This window comes from Numenius arquata, chromosome 11 (genome assembly GCF_964106895.1).
Source record: "Numenius arquata chromosome 11, bNumArq3.hap1.1, whole genome shotgun sequence".
Lineage (NCBI taxonomy): Eukaryota > Metazoa > Chordata > Aves > Charadriiformes > Scolopacidae > Numenius > Numenius arquata.
Window position 1 is genome coordinate 38,115,791 of NC_133586.1, and position 23,441 is coordinate 38,139,231.

A 23,441-nucleotide genomic window follows, 5' to 3' on the forward strand; every position below is an offset into this window, starting at 1 on the left:
GCGGGTGCAGGTGTACCTATCGACCAGAAAAGAGTAATAGAACTATAAATCCTGAAGTCTAGTTACATCTCCATTGTCTTCCTCTGTACAGGTCCTGCTTCTATTTCTGTGGCAGCAGTGAGAATTTTAAATAATCTCCAGGTGGAGATTAAATTTCTGGTTTGGCACTTATTTTTCTGAGCAATCTTAACAAGTCACTTCTCACTGCGTCTGGGACTTCTGCCTCTGTATAAGAAGGATGATGACACCTTCATTTCTACAGCTGTTAATATGAAGTGGCTAATAATGTTTAAGCACCAGTGTCAGCTGAGAGACTTCCCTAAGTGAGACCAGTAATCAGTTGATCCTTGTTTCCATTCTAATAACAAACCTGGTTAAAATCTAACTCTTTTATTCTGAGCATCGCTGGCAGGGCTGAAAAGATGCAGACACAATAGTCCAATCCAGGCAGACTGCTCAGGACTCTTTTGTATTTGAGTTTGAACAAGGGTTTGTAAAAAAACATAGCAATTAACATCAGCAAGTGAAAGAGAGGAGTGGAAAGGACCCTAAAGGATGCCAAGCTGCAGCAAAGCAGAGCCCACTGGATGGAAACCCAAGGAGCCAGGACATTTTGGAGATTGCTGTGAGCCATTGCATTTTGTGTTTCAATTATTTTTCTCGAGTGCATAGTTAACCAACGGTAGTTGGTCCCCATCAAGTTTCTTGACAAGCAATTTATTGTTAGAAAGGATGAAAATCAGCAGGAGCTAATTCCATCACAACGCTCCTCCTTTCCCACCCCAAATCCTCCCATCTTCTTCATGTGCTCCTCTTAATAAGGTTTTGTATATTGTGACTGCACCTGGTTGCACACCACGGTTATGAATTTAATGTGCAAAGTTAAATGTAAACAGGATTTTTAAAAAAACCTTAGTAATTATAAAACACTTGAAAGTATTCTCCCTCCCCCACTTTGTTTGCAGACTCTTCATTCTGCCTGTCTTGTACATACACCTATTGCAATCATTTCTTGGGGTTAGTTTAACTTGTTCCAGACATTAATTTCTACGATAAAAGTGGCAGGAGAAAATGGCAAGTGTTTGCCTTTATTCAATGGAAATAGAAGGCTTCGTTAATCTAAATTCAAAAATGTCAGGTGAAGTTTTGCCTCCTTAGAACAAAGGACAAAAATTTCTTCAAAATTCTGTGACTTCAGACAAAGACAAAACCACACAAGTGTGTGCTTCTACCTGACCAGAATTTGGCTGTCAACCTGCACTCCTCAGTGATGCACTTCTGTGCTGTTGTAATCTGGGATTTTTGATTCTGAGGGCTTTCAGGACCAGCAGAGATGTTTAATTATCCATCTCATTTGGAGCATTATCAGTTTTGGTGGACAAAAGCATCGGAAGCGTCGTTCCCTTGGCATCAGAGTTTAAAGTGCTGACCTAGCATGTATTTGGGATAAAGACAGAGTTTCCATGGGATACTCAGATCCTCCTTAGTGCAGTTAAACAACGGTTACTGAAATATTGTGCATTGGTGGAAACATCTGTCATCGGACCATCACAGTCTGTGAAGGCAACTCAAGTTGTTTGACCCACTGACCTCCCATGGGACTGGTTGTTTCTGAACATTACTCACTTCCTTCTTCAGTTGCACAGTGAGGAATATCTTGCTGACAGAAGAGAGAGATTTAGGAACATCACAATTAGGTGGAATTGGCAGATCTTAAGAAAAATCCAAGATCTCTCTTTGGGCTGCACAAGTTAACAGGGATGCTGCTCAGGGATGCTGCTTAGTGGATGCAGTAATTTCATTTTCAAAGCAGGCTGTAGTAGAAGGGTGATTCACCGTGTGTGCTCATTCCGGCCAGACCACACTGCAGATCCTGCCCAGAGCTCCTGCTGCGCATGGGGCACTGCCATTTCATTTTTGGGTAGCTGTATTTCAAAGCCTTCTAAGATAGGCAGAAAGAGCTTTGAGCTTGCTTTAAGAACAGAGGTAATGGACAAGAAGTCAAAATTTTGGCTGGTGGGAGGAACAACTCAACACGAAGATGCCCAGTGGCTGCTGCCAGCCCAGTGCTGCAGGGAGTGGTTGCAGCATCTCCACAGCGTGCTGCCGGGGCAGCTCCCACCCAGCCACTGGCCACCAGAGCAGAGTCATGGGCTGGCTTGCAGGGAAGCAAGGAGCCTCGCCAGCCGCTGTGGAAAGGCGCAGCGTAACCACATCACTGGTTCGTTTTCTAATTTGTCTGAAATCTCAGCGGGCTGACACCTTCTAATTTGCTGTTTGTTGCCGCTCTCCTAGAAGTCCAGCTGATCGCTCTGTTGGTGCCCGCGGATCAATCTCGCAGAAACAGACTTATTTTTTTCCTTCTGGTCTTGAAGAGGTTAGTTTTCCAAACATCTGCGCTTACCTGCTGAGCTGAGCAAGATTGCTCTCGCTCGTCCGTGCTGCTCTCATGTGCTGCCAGGCACACCCCCGAGCCTGGGGCAGAGCTGGAAAAGAGACACGAGCCCGGCACAGCGACTGGATTTTTATGTGTGTGGTGGTACTGGTGACTGGAGACTGACAAGGGAGAAGCACACAGAAAAAAGTCCATAGAGCTGTTTTCAATGTCATTAGTTTTACAGCTGTGTTGAGTTTGGCTGGCCAAGATGTGATGGAAGAGGGATGCAGGGTGGGCTTGCACAGAGCAGCCATGGAAGGACACGTTGCAGCCCAGCACTGCAGAGATGGGGCTATCCCATGTCTCATGGCAGGAGAAATTTTGAGACTTCTAAATTTAAAGACCTGTAAAATCCACCTCCCTGGGACTGTTTGCATGTTGTAGTCTGTGCATATTTTGTGAAAGGAACTCACCTGCCATATTCCAGCTCCACCACTGTCCCTTTCACTGAGTGAAAACACACATTGCCCTTCTCCTCTCCACTGCTCAAGCTTTGTACCAGACTGGTGGAGCACCTCTATCACCCTACTCTCTCCTCTGGGAGCTGGAGCTGCTTTGGCTCTATGCATTCGTGATGTTTGTTGGCACCTCTCTAGTGCACAGGATGAATTTTGCATGTAAGGTGTCATCTGCCCTTCATGGGCCCATCCTTCAAGGAGAAGCAAGAGACCCACTGCAGCCCAGCCTCCAGCCAGAAAGGGGCTCAGAAGCTGCATGGGGTGGTGGGAGGTGGGCAGGCAGCAGTCCCTGCTCATCCCCTTCCCTTTCTCAGGGTCCACACTGACTCCAGCGTATTCCTAATGCAGCAAAGCTTTACTTCTTTTATCTTAAGAAGGGCTAGGGAATAAATATCCTAGAAACCCAAGAAATAATCCTCATAAAGGAAGAGCACTTAATTTAGTACTTTTTTTAAAAAACAAGTCATTATTTCCTCGACATCAGAATTTGCTGAAAGCACTCCAAGTTCTGTTTTGCGAGCGCCACGGAACAAAATAATTGTGCAATTAGTAATGCATCTCATACTTTGTGAAATGAAAGATTTTTTACTTTCAACAAGTACAAAATGTAACATTTTGCTTTGCCATGGTGGGAAAGCACTGGCCATTCCTCCCTATTTTAAGTGCACTGCAGTATGCAATTAATAAAGATAATAATAAATATCCTCCACAAAGCAGGAGGAGAGAGATATGAGTGGCACAGGCACAACGTGGTTAGCTTGGGACTGCCAGAGCAGCCAGCAGTTTCCAAATATTAATTATAGCTCTCTGAGGAGGAGCTGTGTCCTCCCCAGCCCTTTCCAACACACCGCTCCAAGGCGCCGTGGAAGCGGGGCCATTTGCCCAGGGTTGACCAGCAGATTGGTGGCCAAGCCGGGATGGGAGCCCAGCTGCTGCCAGCACCGGGTTTGTGTGTGCAGCCACAAGCTCCAAATTACACGAGAGGGTTGCTGTTAATTCAGCGACTGGAGCGATGTTTCTGTAGCTGCAGTGTCCCTGCGCTCAGCGCTCACAAGTGACTAGCCCATGCATGTTAACAGTTGCCCCCTCCCTGTTGGCCCGGCCCATGGGAAAGGCTCTGCCATAACTTGCCTCGCTTGTATTTGGGGAGACAAACAAAACTGTTGCCTGGGCGATAGCATCCTCCTGCCCTGCTCGGTACCGCTGGATGAACAGCTTTCCCCTTCTCTTCACCTGGCAGCACTGAGCCTGTGGCTGTGACGGGAAGCACTACCAAACCCTTTTTAAAAAAGATCCTCCCTGGCAGCGTCTCTCCCTCCCGGCTCCTCTGCTGTGGTGGGCAAGGAGAGGCAGTGGGATGGCCGGGACCATCGCAGCGTGGAGCAACCAGACATGCAGGATGCAGGAACATCTCCCGGCAGAGCTCTGCCCCGATGGAAGAACACCACCACTACTGCCCAAACCGCAGCCGAGTGATGAGGTTTTAGTGTGGACTGGGGAAATGGGGGGACCAGGAGCAGGGTGAGCAGGAAAGCGTGACAGGGTAGGAGCTGGGCACAGCTGGGGACAAGCTGCACCAACATGCAGAGGTACAAGCTTCCGCGCACAGCCAACTCCAAGGGATGTGCTCCCACCAGTGACATGAGGGAAGGGGGTCCGAGCACAAGACCTGTTGGGCTCAGCCCTCGGTCACCCCTGGTGAAGCTCCAGAGATGTTGCATTGACCTTTAGCTGCGAATCAGTGCTGTGCAAGCCAGTTGACTTAATCATACATCTTTAAATTGCTTACCATACCATACACCATACCATACCAACTCCAGCTGTGAGAAGAGCAGTGACAGTTTAATTCTGGAGCTGCATCTATGTTTTGTGGGATCCTGGGGCATCTCTGGAGCCATTCCTCGTCCCTCTCCCTTGCACACTCAGGCTCTGCTGAGCCCGGACGCTCGGTCGGCTGTTTCCATGGCACGCCGGCGGTGTTTCGGAGGCAGGGCAGGAGGGCAGGCTGGCAGGGATGTAAGCGGGGGGGGGGTTTTGGTACATGCTAATGAGATGGCGCCTGGCAGAAAATGGAGCCAGCAGGGGTGGGCAAGCAGGAGCTGAGAGCGGCTTATCGCTCCTCCGCAGAAAGGGACTCTCGCAGAGAAGGTGGCTGCTAAATAAATAAATAAGGCAAACATCAAACACCTCAACTTCCCACAGTCCCTGGCCCCTGTGCCTGCCCGGGGCTCCCAGCCGTGTTTCCCCCCCAGCAGCTGATTAGCAGAGCGGCTGCTCTGACGTGGGATGCTGCAGGCGGGCGGCAGCAGCCGGGGGTGACGAGATTGCTTTTTGCCCTAAACTAAATTGCCTTAGAAATTAAACGCTGCTGTAGTCACAGAAGAACTGGAGTCCTGAGGGCTGGAGCAGGGCCTGTCAGTGTGATAAAAGGACCACGGACTATTTTTCCCTGATAAGGAAAGGCTTGTGCTGAGAGAGGGCTAGGGGACAGGAGACCCGAGGTGCTTGGACTGCTCTGGGTCTGAAGCCAAAGGCAATAACAATGCAGGACATGGCACAACCAGTGCTGACCGTCCCCTCATGCCTACTAACAAGGAATGGAATGATGAGTAACTGCTGAAATTGCAAAGCCAGAACAAAAGTTCTCCCTAAAATGGTCTTTTTTGGCATAGGAAGGACCCCAGTCACCCAGCAATAGCCACCAAGCAGGCAGGGACCCTCCTGGCTTGGTCCTCCTTGGGTGAACTGCTGCTTCTGCAGGGCAGCATTTTCTGGGGAGCACTGGGAATGGGAGTCAAAAATGGGGTGTGGTGGGCTGGAGTGAGATGAGGGAGTACATTGTGCTGTGTGAGCTCCTCTCCTGGGCTTTGGCCCCAGTGCAGAGCTGGTTGTTGGGACACGGCATCTGACTGGTTTGCACGAGGTTTGGGTGAATCTGGGCAGCCACGTTCTCCTCTGTGTTTGTAAGGGCTCAAAGATCCTGCTGGAGAAATGTGCCTTCTCACCCCCTGCACAAATACACATGCTCAGCACGTTGCTCTGCAAGCCCATGGAGCGTGGCCAGTGTCAGCAAAAATGGTGTGTCCTCTTTAACCTCAGTGTCAACAAAGGCCAACTGAACAGAAGGAATATCTTCCCTAAAGACCAAGAAGCACAAATATTGCTTGAATCTTAGGGATAAACCAGCATCCTAAACATGAGTAGACGCTAGGTGGCAAGGAGACAACTAGAGATCTGGCAGGAAACACCATGGGGAGACCGGGTGAGCTGCCAGCTGGCTGTGTGCCCATCACACCAGGGACCGGCCGAGAGATCTGTCCTTTTGACATAGAAGCACAACCTACCTGGGTGAGATCAGGTCTCCAGGCAAGCAAACAAGTAAGAGGAAAGACAGGGATGGAAGCAATGGTCACAGGAACTATATAAAGACAGCAGAAGAAGTTTGGATACTCCAAGAAGGCTGGATCAGCCATCCTCAATGCAAAAGTCTTCCTGTGGCATTTCTGTGCTCCACAGAGGCAAACAGGAGCAGTAATGCCTCTTCACACGGCTACCAAGCATTGTCCATGGAGGCTGACCAGCTTTCCTTCCTTCTAGAAGGGAAAAGGCAATGCTGTCCCAGTTACCTACCCAGGACCTACTTTAAGTTCTCATTTTTTCAATTGTTCTGCATCATTTTGTGTTCCTCAGCCTACCCAGAGTAAGTTCCTCTTGTCCTTCCACCTGCTACGTTGTCGGTTTTCAGCTTGCAGCTCACCTCACCTGGCTCTCCTCCTGGCTGAAAGCCAAGCTGCATCACAGTCTCCTGTCTTGGTCTTGTCTTCTAGCAAACTTTTGTTGTCTCCACATATTGTGTTTCAGGCCTGATGTGAAGCTTCACTGCAATCCAATCAAACCAATAGTCCCTGGGTGGCCATTCCTTTTCTGGAAAATCCACTTCCAGTGGTTTTATCACTTCAGCAGAATCAAAGGAGAAACCTTATGAGGCACCTGAGGATTTTCATGCTAATGAGTTCCTCACTGCTTGTATCTCACCTACCTGTGCACAAAATCAGTGATTTCTCCTGTAAGATCTCCTTCATTCATCAGCTCTTGCCATCCTGGAAGGACCAGATAATAAAGGAGTGGAATGAAAAGAAAAAAGAAAGATTTTAGCCCCAGATTAAGAGATATAAGAGTCTAAATCATAAAAACAACAGACATACTTCACGTTTTTCTTCCAAGAGGTTTGTGCTGCTTTATGCACTTTTGGGATGTGCCGTAAGGGAATGGGAATGAAGATCATAATCTCTGTTGTACAAGCAATGAGGAATATCAGGTGATTGAGAGCTCAGTAAACCTGCCCAAGGTTTCAGAAGGAGCTTGAAAGACCAAGGTATCTTGGGAGGTTCTCATATGATTACAGGAAAGTTGAACACCTGGTTAGTACAGCTTCTTCCCACTGGCCAAGCTTCAACACTGATAAAATCCACCTGTTTCTCGTCATCCATAAAAAAAACTTAAACCCTTTCTCCAGAAAGACAATACTGTCAGTGGTTGTCACCATTGGTGGTGAAGAGGATGAACCTGTCCTGATGCTAAATTTATCTCTAGGATGCTTTCCCAGAAGGTCTACAGAGGGGCAGCCAACCTGGTCCGTGGCCTTGCTTCATATCCACCTGCCTGCTGCTCTCCAGAACATTCTTCCTTTTGAGACCAGCAACAACAACAAAAATAATTGCAGAACTGTACTTGGAGGGTAAATACTATTCTCTGAGCATCTCTGTGTAATGATGCATGCCCGGTGCTGCCTGGTTGGACCCACCTCCATCCCGCCTCCCTCCCCTCCAGAGAGAGCTGGGCTTATCAGTCTCCTTCTAATGATGCTCGTTCTCTCCTCAGTTTTTGAAAGGAGGGTGAAAAATGGAGGCTCATCTTTTGTCTTTCAGTCTCTTTAAGTCTAGATGGTCCTATTTCTTTCCTTCCCCTGCCTCCTTTCCTACCCCTGCATGCCACCATCCTTTGATGAGCCGCACTTATTAAAGACTGAAGGGGATTTGCCACGTGTCGCTTTCAGAGGTCCAGGGGCAAGAAGCTTTAATTGCCAGATTTTTCACACAGGGTGTTAAAATTTATTAAAGTCAGTTTCTCCGATTTCCTTTTAATGAGATGACGACTGTGTGTATGAGATAACACTAGGTTCAATTGGTGGGAAACTCACAGAGGGGGTTTAAGTAATCGGACCAAGAAAGACAAAAATGAAACCCAAACCTGTGCTAGATCTCATGTCTTAAGGACTTACTTTGCAACTTAATTTAAAGGTAAAAAACTGGGATCGTTCTTCAAACAGTACAGCATGGGTGGCAATCTTCTTTTTAAGGGTTTTCCTAAGGAAATGGAGCAAGAGGTGGGCTTTGGGGGTTGTTTGATTTTCAAGACACTTTTGACATTTCAGCCGCTGTTCCTCCAGGGGCATGGCTACCCCTGTGAAAACAGAAATGGGGTGAACAACTTGGGCTTCACCCAGCACCCCAGGAAATTAATGAAATGCAACTGCTTGTGCTCTGTTTTACGCAGGTGTGAACTACTCATCCTGTGCTCCAGCACTGAGACATTGGAGGGAACAGCAGGGCTAAACCCCATGGTCAGGAGCCCTTGTAGCACAAGCCAATGTCCCCCCCAAGCAGCCATAAACCCACTGACAGCGCACAGCAAGCTGGAAATGGGACCACACAAGTCCAGGTGAAAAAAAAAAAACACCTTCCAAATCAGGACACCCTGAGAGAGTTGAAGCCATTGAGAAAAAAGGAAAAAAAGCCCAAACTTTTTTCCTTGGCCACCCTGGCTGCTCTCCTCCCTCGGCTTCATTTTCCCCCTCCTTCTTTCACTTGGTGCTACCTTCGTTTTGTTGCCCTACTTTTGTCTGGCCTTCTCCTAGAGATAAGATAAACGCTATTTTCAATTAACAAGACTTGATTGCTGAAAGCAATAGGAGGCAGTTCATTTAGAGCCAGCAAATTAATTGAAAGCTAAATGTACATAGTCAGTGTATTGCTGGGAGAGCAATTATCCCAGTCATTTGGCCCTTGCCACGCAAGGCAGCGTCTGAGGCTCCGCAGCTGGGCTGTGCGGAGCTGCGAGAGCAGGAGAAGCTTGTGTTGTTGTCATCTTTTCTGAAGTTCCTCTCTCAGCCGCTTTTAGCCCACTTTAATCTTGCAAGATAAAGCTCTCCGTGGCTGTAACCGTAAATTAGAGTGAGAGGATGCGTCTTGGGACTTTGGCACTGACGGCACCCAAAGCTGCTTTCTAAACAAGTGGTCAGGCACAATGAGATCTTTCTCTTCATTCCTCTCCTCCTTTGGGAGGGCTTTTGCTGCCATGTGAAAACAGGATCAGTGCAATATTCCCAAGCGATCTGGATCCCCTGCCCTTTGCAGTGCTCACTAGAAGAACCATTTATGGACACATGGTGGAATCTAGGACCTCAGGAATTCATTTTTCCTTAAAATGTGTTTACACATGACAAATAGCAGAGGGCAGGAGGGCAAAGCAATCAGCCTGTGAAAGAAATATCCCATCATAAGAAAGATATTCCACAGTTTTTAAGGCCCAGGTGTTTTTAGTCCTGCTGTTGCCCAGCAGTCACTGATTGCTTGGGGAGCCACTGTGGCTTCTGCACCAGCAGGTCCCTCATGAGCTGGTCTTGTGCCCTTCCATCACCTGGAAGAAAAGGTCTCCCCATCTTTAGAGTGTCAGGGAAAAACCTTGGGATGTTTTCTTTCCTAAAGTGGGTGGAAATGGGAAAACCTCAGAAATTGTCCGAACACTGACCTGAGCCATGGAAGAGCAGCCAGGTCTCCAAATACTTCCAGGGTAAACTCTCACATTGGGCATTTCCTCTTCTTCATTGCCAGTGGCAAAGGACTGCTTAGGGCTTCATGACCACAGCGAGGGGCGCACTTGGGATGTGCAGCTCCTGGAAATCGGGTAAGGTGGATCCGAGCAACGAGGAGACATCTCCCCACTCCACGGGGTCATCCCCGGCCTCGCTGCCGGCATCCCACAGCTCTTCAGAAACACCTCACTAAAAACCTACTGCTCCACAATTTACATATCAGGGCACTGTAGGAAACAACCCACTCTTTAACACGCAATCCACCTAGAAGTGGTAAAAAGCAGTAATTACGAGCCAGTCTCTACCGGAGAGATGACAAACCCACCAAACAAAATCATGTTTTCCCTGCTGCACCTCGCTGCCTCCGAGCCAACTGGCACAAAGACGCTGTTTTTTTATTCCTGTACAAATCATGCTTTTAAGCCTTCCCTCCCTGCCTCCCTGCCAAGCGTAGGAGGAACCCCACGTGTCGGCTTGGTAGTATTTCCGAGGCGGGCTGTTCTCAGCCCAGCGCCTCTCAAAGCCAGAAAAACCTGGTGCTCGTACGAATTTTCTCTCACCTTTGAGAGATGCTGACAACGGGGGCCGGAGCGATGCCCCAGTTACATAGCTGCCACCTCTGAAGGGAGCCGGCACGTTCGCGAGGAAGCAGAACGAAGCTTATTAAATCAGAAAAGTAACACCTACGGAGTGTGGCAGCGCTTCCCTCTCCCTCCCGGCTCCCGCGGCGCTGCGCTCGCAGCCCTGCTGCGCCTTGTAAACCGGCTGGTTGGGGACCAGCTCCATCTCAGCTCATTACCAGGTACTCGTTATGCACCAGCATCTGTTTTATCATCCTCCCCTCTCTCATTTTCTTCTGTCTACCAGCTCGCTGTGTCCTTGGCCCCTTCTCCATCTTGCTCTCCTGCCTGCTTAAATTTCAGGACAGATTTCCCAGGCAGGTTGAAAAACTTTTTGGAGAGACAACTTGGGGCTAGCTAGCCCAGGGAGAGGAGATTCCTCTTGCCCTTGGCAAGTCCATGGCCCAGTAACCTCATGAGTAGGATTACAAACCCCTACACAGAGAAAGCATTTCATAGATAGAGGGTGTTTAGGTGACAGTGGCCACCGCATTGCTGGTATGCAGGAGCATAAGTGATGCCAGAAAGGATTTCCTGCACCATTGAATTCCCAGTTATTCCAGTTTCAGGTCAGCTTTCTTGATGGTGGCTGGCCAGGATTATGCATAACATTTTTGGTATCACCAGAGGTTTTTCCCAGCTGAAACTCTCTTGCTGTGATCTTTGAATGTGTTTGCTTTTTTCTTTCTTTCCTTTTTTTTTAACGCCTGTAGCATGTTGTCCCATTGGTGGCAAACATCCATGCAGAGATCAGCAAGCATACCCAGATTTTCAACTGCTCTTTCCAGCAGTAGGTAGTCTTGCAGTCAGCCCCTCGATCATGGTGTTGAACCACTGCCTTTCATCCCATCCTTCTATCCCCCAAACCTGAAGTCTTTCAGTTCTTCATGTGAATCAACAGTGGTTGCAAGATAAATCCTTCAGAGAAACTATGTATGTACCTTTCCTTCCACTAAGTTGTGCTTTGCAGTACAACTCATTATCTTCTCTTTAGATGTCTCACTTTGACAACTCTTCTTTTATAGTCTTCATTTTAGCTAATGAGCATCCCCACAAAATCAAATGTTTTTGTGAAGCTCATTTACATTCAACCTACCACACCTCCCTCACTTAGAAACACAAGCATCTTCAGGAGAAAAACAGACAAACAAAACAAATCACAGCAGTCTGTCATGATCTATCTGTGGGTAAACACACAGGGCTTTTTCTCTTGTTCGCAGACTGCTTGTATGAGTTTGGTTATTCCTCTCTGGCCTGGAGATAGGCTGTTTGCTCTTCTTGGCACACAGCACTACCTGACACACTATAGTTACCAAAAAGTATTTCCTGACCTGGGAAGTAGTTAGTTTCTCTCACTTGAGGGCATGCATTTCTGAGTTTTGCCTCTGCTCGGCGTATATAAGTTCTCCCTTCCTGTGCCCTGATTCCCTTTGCTATTAATGGCATTCACCCCCCTCCCCTTTGCACCAGTCTCTTATGAAGCCCCAGGCACATTATTCAGCAGTTTTCAGGATCCCTCTTGACCCTTTTAAATCTGCCTTCCATTATTCTTGCACAGCAGCCTCCTGTTTCTGCCAACAGCTGAAGAACTTCTTGCTATTAAAGGGATTAACCACTAGTCCCCGGGATAAGGACCAGCTCAGCAGCCAGAAGGATGAAGGCAGTGACAGTTTCCCCTCCTACCTGTGGTATAATTATAAAGCAAGTGACTGCCTTTTCTCCATAGGTCTGAGAGAGGATGCAGACAGCGATTAGTACAGTAAACTGCCTGCCTTGCCCCTTTCTAAATCCCAGCCAGGCCTCCTGCCCCAGCCCAACTCTCCCAGCAAAATCCTCCCTACCCTCCCAGCACACCTTTATAGCTCCTGATAGTCTCCCAGTTCCTCCCAGTCTGGCCCATCTTGGCAGTTAATAGCTGGGGGTGGGGTGGGATTAACCCTTTCTCCACCATCCTCCAGACACAGACCTTTACACCTCACCATGTAGCACACCTGTGGTCCTCTGTGTGGCATCAGGTGACACTGGGAACACCAGAGATGAAAACCCTGTCCTGGAAAGCCGCCCTTGTGCCCCGTGAAGGGAGGTAGTGCCACTGTCGTGAAGTCCTACCTAATTTTAGTACCTAGCAGGCTGGGCTCAGCATTTACTGCAAAGCTACATGTCTGGGCTTTGCTTCTTTTAAGCCTGAAGATACATTTCTGAATCAAAGTTTTGGTCCCTTCAAGAAACTCAACAGAAAGAGAGGAAGGGAAGTGAAGTTTCTTTGCCTTACTGCACCAAACTACAGGCTATTCCTGTTCTCTCTGACCTGGCACAAACTCATGGTATCACAAAATCCTTTTAAAAAGGATGAGGGTTTGCAGAGTGGGCATGCCCCTGTGTTTCTGGAAATACTGAGCTCTGGGCTCCATGGTCAGGATGGTCTTGGAGGGATCTCCTGCTGACTGTAGAAGAGGGGAGCCGTCTGAGAGCCAGGAGACTGGGCACTGACCTGTCCCTCTGCCTGAGCTTCTTGTGTAGCGCCAATCCCATGGAAATGTTTCTGTGCCTCAGTTTGTTCAGAAAGGGACTTTGCAGCCCTTTCTGTCCCAATTACTGTAAAAGAGGATCTGGGAGTCACTGGGGCAGTGTTCAGCCTCTCTTAGTGCTTTTTGGATAATCAGCAAATATACTAAAAAGATGGCATATGGTCTGTGAGGGGTGGGTAGATTTCTCTTACACCAGAGTGAAAACACTTCTTCAAATGAAACCTAAAAGCCGCTCACACTGTGGTCGTGTCGCTGTGTCAGGATCCTGTCAAAATACACTGCAGTGTAGATAGAGATACTTGACGTCTTGCTGAATTCTGGCAGATGTCTAATGAGGTCTTAGAGGGGGTTGTTGGAGCCTAAAACTTGCTTATGAGTCCCTGGGAATAGATGGCTTGTGGCTGCCAGGGTTGCAGCTATTACCCACCTCCCACAAGGGATGCCTGTGGTTGGCCTGGGGCAAACTGGCCACGGAGGGGTTAACTTAGATTTCCCTTTGAGCGCTCAATGATTGCAGTCCTAATAGTTCAGCTGTTTTCCTTTGGAAAGAACAATTAACAGCCCCAGGGGTTGCCCTTTCATCTTGCCGTATCGATCATCACAGTGAAGGGAATTGATGGCGAGGATATAAAGGTCCTGACATTTCTTTCTCCAAAGAACTGCTCTTTGTGCTCATCTTTGATTTTTTGGGGGTTTGATGATTTATTTTTAAATGACACCCAGATGCACACGTGTGCAAACACGAATTAATGTGGTGCTGACTTTGAACGTATCAATTGCTGCCCATTCCGAATGATGAATGCTTTCTCTAAAGGCCTTATGAGGTTAGTTTCCAAATATCTCCACAAACATCCCTCAGCCCAAAAAGTACATCAGCAGCTAAGCATACATGCAGTTCACTATAAATCAGCTGTTTCCTTAGAGGAAGAAAGTTTTCCCAAGTCTTTACCTGTCTCCTCGTACTTTCCCGCTGAACCAGGACTCTGGTTTATGATGGCTACTGGCAAACAGACACGCTTCAGCACAAAAATGGGAAAGAAAATCACAGCAGCCTTTAGCCGGTCTTTCCCCATGTTTATTAGATTCAAATTCGAAATGTTGATGACCATTGTCAGTTAAAAACCCTGAAAAACAGAGAACGTGGAAACCACCTCTGTGGCAAGTAAACAGTCATGGGGTCCTCCAACCCCCTTTCCAAGACCCTGTGGGCAGATGGCACTGGTGTCCCACAGCATTGCAAAATGGGGGACAGAAACCTCCCCATGGGCTGCTGACCCCCATCCCATCCCTTCCTGGACCCCGTGACACACTCTAACTGCCTGTGTCACCCTTGCCTATGGAGGAGATGGGGTGAAGGTGACAAGGGTGAAATATGGATAAAATGGGCTGACTGGTAGGGATTTTCTCTCTCAAAAGAAAAAAAAAAGAAAAAACCAAACCAAAGCAAAAAACCCTCCCCAAACATAAGCAAGCAGATGCTTTATTCAGAAAACCTCCTGGAAATCTCAGTTTTTGTCTAACCAGTAATTGTGGTCCATTTGGAGCTGGCCCTTGGCTGTGAAAGGTACCTTCAGAAAGGTTTTAATCCTGCCTGTGGGGTTGTGCCTCCGTGGCTTCCCAATCACAGGCCTTACCCAGCTCCACGGAGGAGAGGCAGCAAGAGGCCCTTATATTTTAATAGCAATAATATTCAGCACTTAGGCAGCTGTTAGAGGGCTCAGTTGGGCTGTTAAGCATAAGTGTCTCCTGCCTGTGATGAGTGCCAGCGAGCGCAGGGCTCTCGGGTTCCCTCCTGAACCGCAACTGAGCAGGATTGGGACCTCAGCTTTGCACAGAACCTCTCCATGGCCAGCACCGAGCTGAGATAGTCTGCTGGGCGATGAGCTCAGAGTGAATTCACCCCTCTCCGTAGCAAGGAGGATGGCAGTGAGCACGTGGAGCCATGGGCACTCTGTGGTTTAGCCAGCATGCCAGTGAGGTGCATCACCTCTGGGACTGTCCCCAGAAGCTGGGAAATTAGTTACATTCATTCCGCTGTCATCATCTGGGCTGGGAGATGATGCTGAAATTGCTCCATGGGACAAGGACATGGCTACAGGATGCCCTGTATCCCAGCTGAGGAGCACCAAGCCACAACAACCTGATTACCTGCGGGTCTCAGGTGCTGGCGGTTTTACCTTCCCTACTGCCGTGATGCTGCTTCAGGGCATGATGGGTTACTGGTACCAGTTATCCCCGTGAACCTTCTGTGGGGTGAAGATGGGGGTGACAACCTACAGCTGCTCATCTCGGGGCTTACCTCAAGCCCACCGGTGGTGGTGGTTTCCCTCCAACGCCGTGGCCTAGCAGAGCCATGCAGTGGGTGGTTTGTAATGACGTGCTGCTGGGAAAAGGGACGTGCCACTTTTCCTACTGCTGCAGCCGCAGGCCCCTGCTACTGCCCTCCTGGTGTTAGTGGAGAGAGCTGGGCCAGCCCTGGAAGGAGATGACACACCTTTGCTTTCATTATTTTGGGTTTTTTTTGTCTTTTTTTTTTGTTTTGTTTGGAAAGTTGTCCCAACTCACTCTGCAGGCAACAGTGGCTGGAGTCTGTGAAAGGGCATCAGCCACCTTGGAACCACCTGTTTCCATCTCCAAGCACGGCTGCACTGGTCTAACTGGGTTGTGAAGCCCTCCATCCACCTGGGACTGGGTGCGCTCCTGCATCTACAGACCACTCTGGTGGTGCCAGCTCCTTCCTTGCAAAGGAGATCTGGGTCCGTAACTGCTTAAACCACCACAGCACCTCCCCAGGGCTTAGCTGCCAGGGCGGAGGATCTTCTTGCTCTGTTTTTCTGTGTGCTTTTATTAAACTGGATGTGCAACGAGCTGAGTGAGGGCTCAGCAGCGCGCACAGAGGTGATGGGCAGGGAGGAAGGGAGAGGAGGCGGGAGGGCAGCAGCCCCCAGAAAACGGTACCGTTCCTCCAAACCCTGTGGATCACTTTGTAGTGATGCTTATAGACGAGGAGCATTTTCTTTAACAAATATGAATCTAATGGATTAGGTCTGATCTAATTATGCATTCTGCATTAAGCTGATGCTCCCACTGTCTGTGGCTGCTAGCATAATTAAACTTAATGTACTTTTAATGATGTCTTCTTAACTCATGCATTCATATATGATTAGAATCAAACGGGACGAGCTGTCACGAGTCCAGGAGAGCTCTTTCGGCAGCTCCTGATGGGACTCATGTTGAAATATTAATAATGCAGATTCCAAGGTTAACAACATTGGTTTTGAAGTGAGGAAAGCTTGTCACACAGTTTGAGCTAATCTGAGGCAACAAAATGGCTCCCCTTTCAAGTTCAGACTCTTCCCATCTTGCACATGAGCTCCTGGGAGCAGGGAAATTTAAGTTTTACTTGGTAAAGATGTCATTAAGTAAGTGAACTGCACTCTGGGCAGCAGCTACCAAAGAAGCTGGGACAAGAAGCTGGGCACCTTTTGGGTGGTTATTGGGTGCTCTGGCTTGGCTCAGTCTTCGCTCCCCTTCCCCTTTCCTGCTGCTTTTCTGCAAGTTGGGAGCAGTTTGTTCTAGGATCTGGCAATCAGAAGGCGAACCCTACTTTTGTCTCTGCTCCTATTTGGTCAAGTGAAATCAGGCTGCGTTCCCCCTCCCAGTCTCCGTCGGTTTTGTCCATAACCTCCTTGGTGCAGGGAATATGCTCCCTTGAGCTGTGCACCACCTTGTGCGATGGGGCCTGAGCAATCTTTGACACTGCTGCCCTGGCTCCAGCGTCCTACACAAAGCAGGTAACAATACTGCAATGAAATGGGTTTTATTCCCCCTCCTCTTTCTGTTTTTATGGCTAGTTTTTTCTTTATTGGCCCACCCATGGCCTGGCAAACAGGTTGCCTTTTGAGTTCCTGAGAGCAAGTTGTGAAATCGTCTAAAATCCTTCCAATGGGAAAGCACTGATTTATTACACTGTAATACTGATGCGAACAACACCATGTACCTTTCATCTAAAAAGTCAGGACTTATAGAACACGACATGCCATTAATTTTGATGCCAGCTCAAACAGAGGAGGAATTACTGCCAAAGGGATCCAGAGAGCATGTTAAACCAGCCCTGCAGAGTAATGAACACACTTTGTGGCTGTTACATTATACCATATTGATCCTTAGGAACAAAAAGGTACCTTGGCAACTAATTTGGGCTGTCAAAGGCATCTCTTAATATCTGTGTATGCATGTGCATGTGTGTACGCACTATATAATTAGTGCATGACAAAGGGATGTGCAACATTTGGCTAATTACACTTCTGGGGGTGAAGATTATTGTGTTTCACTGCTCTAGAGACAGCTCTCCCCTTGCACACACCTGGCAGGTGAGTTCACTCGGATGCCAGCTCAGTGGAGATGATGCCCAGCACTCTGCTTCTCCCCATCCCGAGCCAGGAGTACCTCCTGGCAGCCAGGCAGCGACGCCTCCTCAGGACCAGTGCGCACCAGCAACAGGGAGATTAGTCCAAGTGCTCTGGGAACAGCCAGATAACTCAGCACTTTGCAAGACTGTGGCTCCATGTAACACCCCATTTGCAGGGTGTTCTTGGGCTCCTTGCTGCCCAAGTACAGTGTGATGGGTTATGGGATCACTTCTGCCCAGTGCGGAGCTGGATTCACATCTCTGCCCCATCCCAAAGGAAGATGAGTTCATTTGCTTTCTGAAGGTATATGGTAATATAGACTTCTCTGCAATAAGACAACCACTGTGTACATACCCAGAGCCTATTCCAGGTCCTGCAGAGGAGTAGCTGGTAGAGCTGCTGGTGGGATTGATGTACAGATGAAGGAGAGATAGGGATGGACAGAAGGGAAATGGGAGGTGATGATGCAGGTTAGGGCTGAGTGGAGAATCCCAGAGTGGGAATGGTCAGGATTTTGATGGAGAGATCAGTCTTGAGCTACCCCTCCATGCCTAGGAGAACATTTTCCAGGTCCTTGCACACTAAATTAATCCCTCATATACTCAAACTATCAGGATCAAGTGCACTGAAAAGAACAGAGCAGCTGGGAGGGGTGTCATCTTTGTAGTGAAGCTGGAGCAACACGGAGCCCAAGCAGTTTTTTCTGGCACTGTCTGGCATCTTTTCAGCTGGGATATACATGTGGATTTTGCCCCAAAAGCCCTGCGGTTCGGTGGGCTGGTGGGCAGCTGTGCATGGCACAGTGATATCCCTCTTTCTGTTAATTAACTGGGTAGCGGAGATGTAAGCATAGGGGCTTCAGCCAGCAGTGGGCTGCCAAGACACAAAACCGGCACTGGTGGCTGACAAATTGATTTGTGCCCATAGGTAACATGAAGGCAGCCAAGGAATCTGTGTTTAACAGAGGTCAGCAGGGGTTAATCTGGTACCTTTGCTGGTGGGAAGGGCCTGAACCCATCTCCTTCATTCTCCAAGGTGGTGTTCCAAAGCAACCCCCACTCGCTAAGCCCCAATCTGTGCTGTTATTTCTCATGCCATGGCAGTGAAGAGTACCAGCAGTGTCCTAAGGGTACTGCACACCACTGTGATGGGTCGTCTAAGCACTGGCATGGACCTCTGTAGTGGACTGGCATGTCAGAAACGTGCACAAAAATGTTCTCTTTGTGACCCAGAGTCATGTCCTCAGAGACCTCATTGCCCTCTACAACTACCTGAAAGGAGGTTGTAGAGAGGTGGGTGTTGGCCTCTTCTCCCAAGGGAATAATGACAGGACCAGGGGAAATGGTTTGAAGTTGCGACAGGGGAGGATTAGATTAGATATTAGGAAGAATTACTTTACTGAGAGAGTGGTCAGGCACTGGAACAGCCTGCCCAGGGAGGTGGTGGAGTCACCATCCCTGGAGGTATTTAAGGAACGTGTAGACATGGCACTTCAGGGCATGCTCTAGTGCCCGAGATTGTTGGGTTGTCTGTTTGTGGGTGGGTGTGGTGGGTGTGGTTTTTTGTGGTTTTTTTTTTTTTTTTTTTGTTGGTTGGACTCGATGATCTCAAAGGTCCCTTCCAACCATGAAGATTCTGTGATTCTGTGATTCTGTGATGCGTGACATTTGGGTGACTGACCACGTCATTAAAAACTGAGCATTAACCTGTGTTCACAGTGAAAACTTCCCCATGTCTCCCAAAACTTTTGATGTAGGCATGTGGCTGAGTTGCTGGAACTGAGCAGGTTAGTGGTTGGCAACCACTGGGTTACAGCAAACATCGATGCGTCCCTGCCTTGTTCCTTCACTGAGTTTATATGAGTAAGTTCTCCTTGCATTTGATGGCAGGTAGGCACATGGACTAACAAGCTCTTTTTGGAGCATTCCAGCTTTGTGTCGTGATACCAGTTACCATCCCATAGCAAAGGGATGGACTGGGTGATGTATCTGTTCCTCACCTGCTGCATTTCAAGGTTCAGTGTTTTTTTGCTTCAATAACTGCTGAAGATGGTTTTGGATTCTTGCTGGAGTTTTTCTTACAAGGAATACTTGCTTTTGCCACTAGGAGGGAATTTTGTCCTGTTTATGCCAAGATATAAAGGAACGTTTCTTGTGCATTTCTGCAACCTCCCTGGGAACCAACCGTGAACCACTGAGCAAGAAGAGTGTTTTGAGACAGGATCCAAGCCCACAGTACAGTACTGGATGCCTAAGCAATTGTGGAAGACCAAAATGGGCTGATCCAGCATAGCCTGCCCATGGGAAACCTCTGCTTGAGGCTCCATGGACTGGGAGTCTCTTGTGCTTTGAAGCCTGAGGGTTCACAGCCCCTTTCAAATTGTATTAATTCTGCCCCTCGGTGACTCTATCTTTAAAACTTACCAGCAGGTAAAAACATCCCTTGTGAATGTTGGAGACCTTGAATGTATTACCATGGCCCTGTGGGCTGAGCTGGGACGCCTGGTCCAAGGTATTTTTGTGTGTCAGCTTCCCCAGTCGATAAATGGGAATGACTATATGGGGAAGGGAAGTCCTTCCAGACCCGTAACACCAAGCGCTACATAAGAGTATGACATTAATGATTACAGTTGACCTCAGCAGCTGTCAGCATCTGCATAAATGTACAAGGCCTTTTAAATCTATTCTCTTTCCCCTTTCAACACACTTTTGGATGAGGAATTTACCAGGATAATTGTGTGAAAACTGAGTGAGAAACATCTTAAATGTCCAAGCCTCTGAAACAGCATGGGAGCTGCTAGGAAAGCTGATCCTGGTGAGGATTTTTGGACCAGTGCTGGTTCGAATTATGTCTGAGCTGACCGCGTCTTATCTCTCTGTAAAAACAAGCTAAAATCCTCTAACGGCCCTCCTCAAAGAATAACCCCACAAAACTCTAAAGGATGCAAAATCATTAACTTTGAACCCAATGAAAGTTTAGTTTCCTAACTCTTGGGTAAATATTAGATAGATTCCCAATTTCAACCTGAAGCAGTTTATTTGGCTGCTGTTCACAATTCAGACACAGCAATAATCAAGGAAATCTCGTTTGATTCAGGTTGGGTAATATTGCCTGAGGGGTAACATCATTTTCATTTCCACACATCCAGCACTGGCACAAAACGGCATGGACAGGTATGAAAAATGGATCATGGATCCTTGGTGCTGAAATTCCAGCTGATAATTTCGTTTTTGTGTAAATAATAATTACCAATAAAAATATTCCTTGAAAAAAAAGAGAATGTGAAAAGAAAAACACTGTTGCATTTGATAAAGCAAAATCCTTTGCAGTACTGCCAAAAGAAGAAAAAAAGAAATAAAAAACAAAAGAGAGTTAAAACAAATATATCTGTTAAATAAAAGATCCAGGTACCAAAGAGCAAAATTTAATGAAAGCCAAAACTGTTAAATATGGATTCCTGTTGAGAAAAAATGTCAATGTCTTTAAGAGTTTTACCATTACTCTATTTTTAAGAAAAGTGTAGTAAAAATACATATTACAAGTTAACATTTGCCACGCTTTTGTCCTATTCATCCTTTTTTTTTTTTAACCCCTCCACTGATCAAAAGCCTTTGAAAACTGCATCTCACATCTTCATGTCACAGGTGGCCAGTCCTACCACAGACGCGCTGCTTCTCATGAGACCGTCTAGCTGCCCGGCCGGGCTCCCCGTGACCTGCTGCCACGTAGTCCTGTCTTTGGAGGAGGACGGGGCACCGATGGGTCTCGGCAGCCTGCTCCCACCACAGCACCCAGTGGTCCACTGCCGTGGCAAGGTCCAGGATGCGACAAGAGCTGGGTCAGGAGGTGCATCCGAGGGCTCTGGGCACGGAAACAGGCTAGCTTGTGAGGTGCCTCCACTGAGCTAGGACTTACACAGAACTGAAGTTAAAATGAAGAAAAGGGGATTAAAAATAATGATAACCAACACAAAGTGACCTGAAGAGGTGTTTGGAGTGGCTGATAACAGAGTTCATGTTCGCTGATGAGAGATGAGGATCACAAGGGTTTCCAGTGGTGGAGAGAGGAAAACACATTGGCACAAGACATGCTGTGCCCGAGCTTAGGACCTTGACTCTGACTTGCTGGTCTCCAAAGTGTTGCATGACAAGTGGGTAAATGGAACAGATACTTCAGACCAGGCTGGTGTTAAAGGTGGTTGACGTATTGCTCTTTACGTCCGTACACTAATGGAAACTGGTGTTCAGACAGCTTCCAGCTGTACTTATGGACAGCTAGATAGACAGATCCTCCTCATATACCTGTGCCACTCATTCGCCTGCATCACTTTCTGTTCACCTGCTTCCCTTCTTCTTGCTCCTCTCTTGCTACGTTGCAGGAAAAAAAAAATATAAAAAAGAAAAAAAAAAAAAAGAGGAAAAGCAGCTCAGAACACTCCAACAGCAGTTCAGTCCCCGGACAGATATTTGCTGGGTCCTGTGAGAAGCTTTGAACTTTATTTGCCATCAGTGATGGACCTGTGAGATGGGACAAGGCTAAGTGGGTTCACTGTGGTCCCTGCCCCACAGATTTTCTCTCTCTCCAGATGCTCCCCTGAGAATCCTTCATTTCTGGGGAGGTGTCTCAGGCCCACCATGGTGGGAAGCATTTGTCTGTCCATGCCAGTGATTCACAGAATGAACCTTTTGTGCAGTTCTGGAAAAACATCCTTGCCCCTTTGATCTCCACACCTGTGGTTGGACTCCCAGCTGCCCGTCTGGCAGCGTGGGTTTCTGCAATACCAAGTTTGGGGTCAGCAACCTGCTCTCCTGGCTTGTGGATGCTTCCCTCTCCCTAAGGATACATGAGTGGGAATCTGCTACTTTTGGCTTTGTACCCAGACAGGCCACAACTTGACGGGAAGGCCAAATTTGACCAGTCCTGATGCTGTTGAATGTCACGGATGCTTGAATGAAGCTCTTGTAGGGTCTCCTCCTTGGTTTGCTTCAACAGTTCTTTCCAGGAAGCTATTCTGGCCAACTATCTACAAAAAGTCCCTCTTAATTAGAAAAATGGCCATAAAGGGATTTCAGAGCAAAAAGGCAGGGATATTCCCATTGCAGCCCCATGACTTCTAGCATGTTTTACTGGTTAATAGGCAGCCATCTAGAACTGGATGTCTTGAGATGGTCTATTCCCGGCTCAAGGTGGTTCCCTTATGTGACCACCAAAAAGGGAGCACACACAGAAGCTAAGCAATGAAGAAATGGTTCACAATTGCTTATTAGCCCCCAATAACCCAATAACCTAGGCAGGAGAGTTGCATGTGAGGGGAATGCGGCATTTACTTTCCCTCTTCAGTAGAAAACAGCAGCCGACCATGATCTTAGACCAACCATCTGCTCCAGTCTGCCACGCATGACACTCTCCACTCCAGGCCCATGATTCTTCTCTTGAACCGCCACTCATCATCTCTGGAAGAATTGTCACTTTGTCCTCAGGTTACCTGGGGTTTCCAAACTCACTCATGACTTTGCCCCTCTAAAACAGCCTTGTGTTTTTGTTCGGGTTCTTTCTCGCATCAAGTCCTTCCTGTTGCAGGGAGAGCCGTTTGCAGCTCTGTCTGCCTCGTTGCAGTAACTCCCCAGCCTGAGTTCACAACAGAACAACAGAAGGCAGAATCACGATGGACAAAAGGCGTCAGTGCTGACGCCCTGCAGGGAGTTCAGCTTGCCATTTATTGGATGTTCTTTTTTGCTGTTAGTAGCTCAGACATTATGGTTTGCATCCCAAACTAAACCAGATTGAAGGACTGAGCAGGGAAGGGGGAAAGGGCTGATGTTACCCTGACACCACAGGAATTAGTAAGAAAAAATATATATATTGCACACACTAAGACTTATTAACAACCAAGTTAAAACAAAATGGCATAGTCCTCATTAGTGTTCCAGTGGTTCTTTGATCAGGGACGGTTCACGAGTCTGTTAAATCCCATTACACTCTCCTTATTGCAGTACAGACCTGTTTCTGTTCTCCTGCCGGTGGATCTGTTTGCAAATAAAAAGGGAAATAGATTTGATTTCCTTGAGAAGATCCATCCAATTGTCCCTTCTGTCATCGTCGTTTGTCTTGT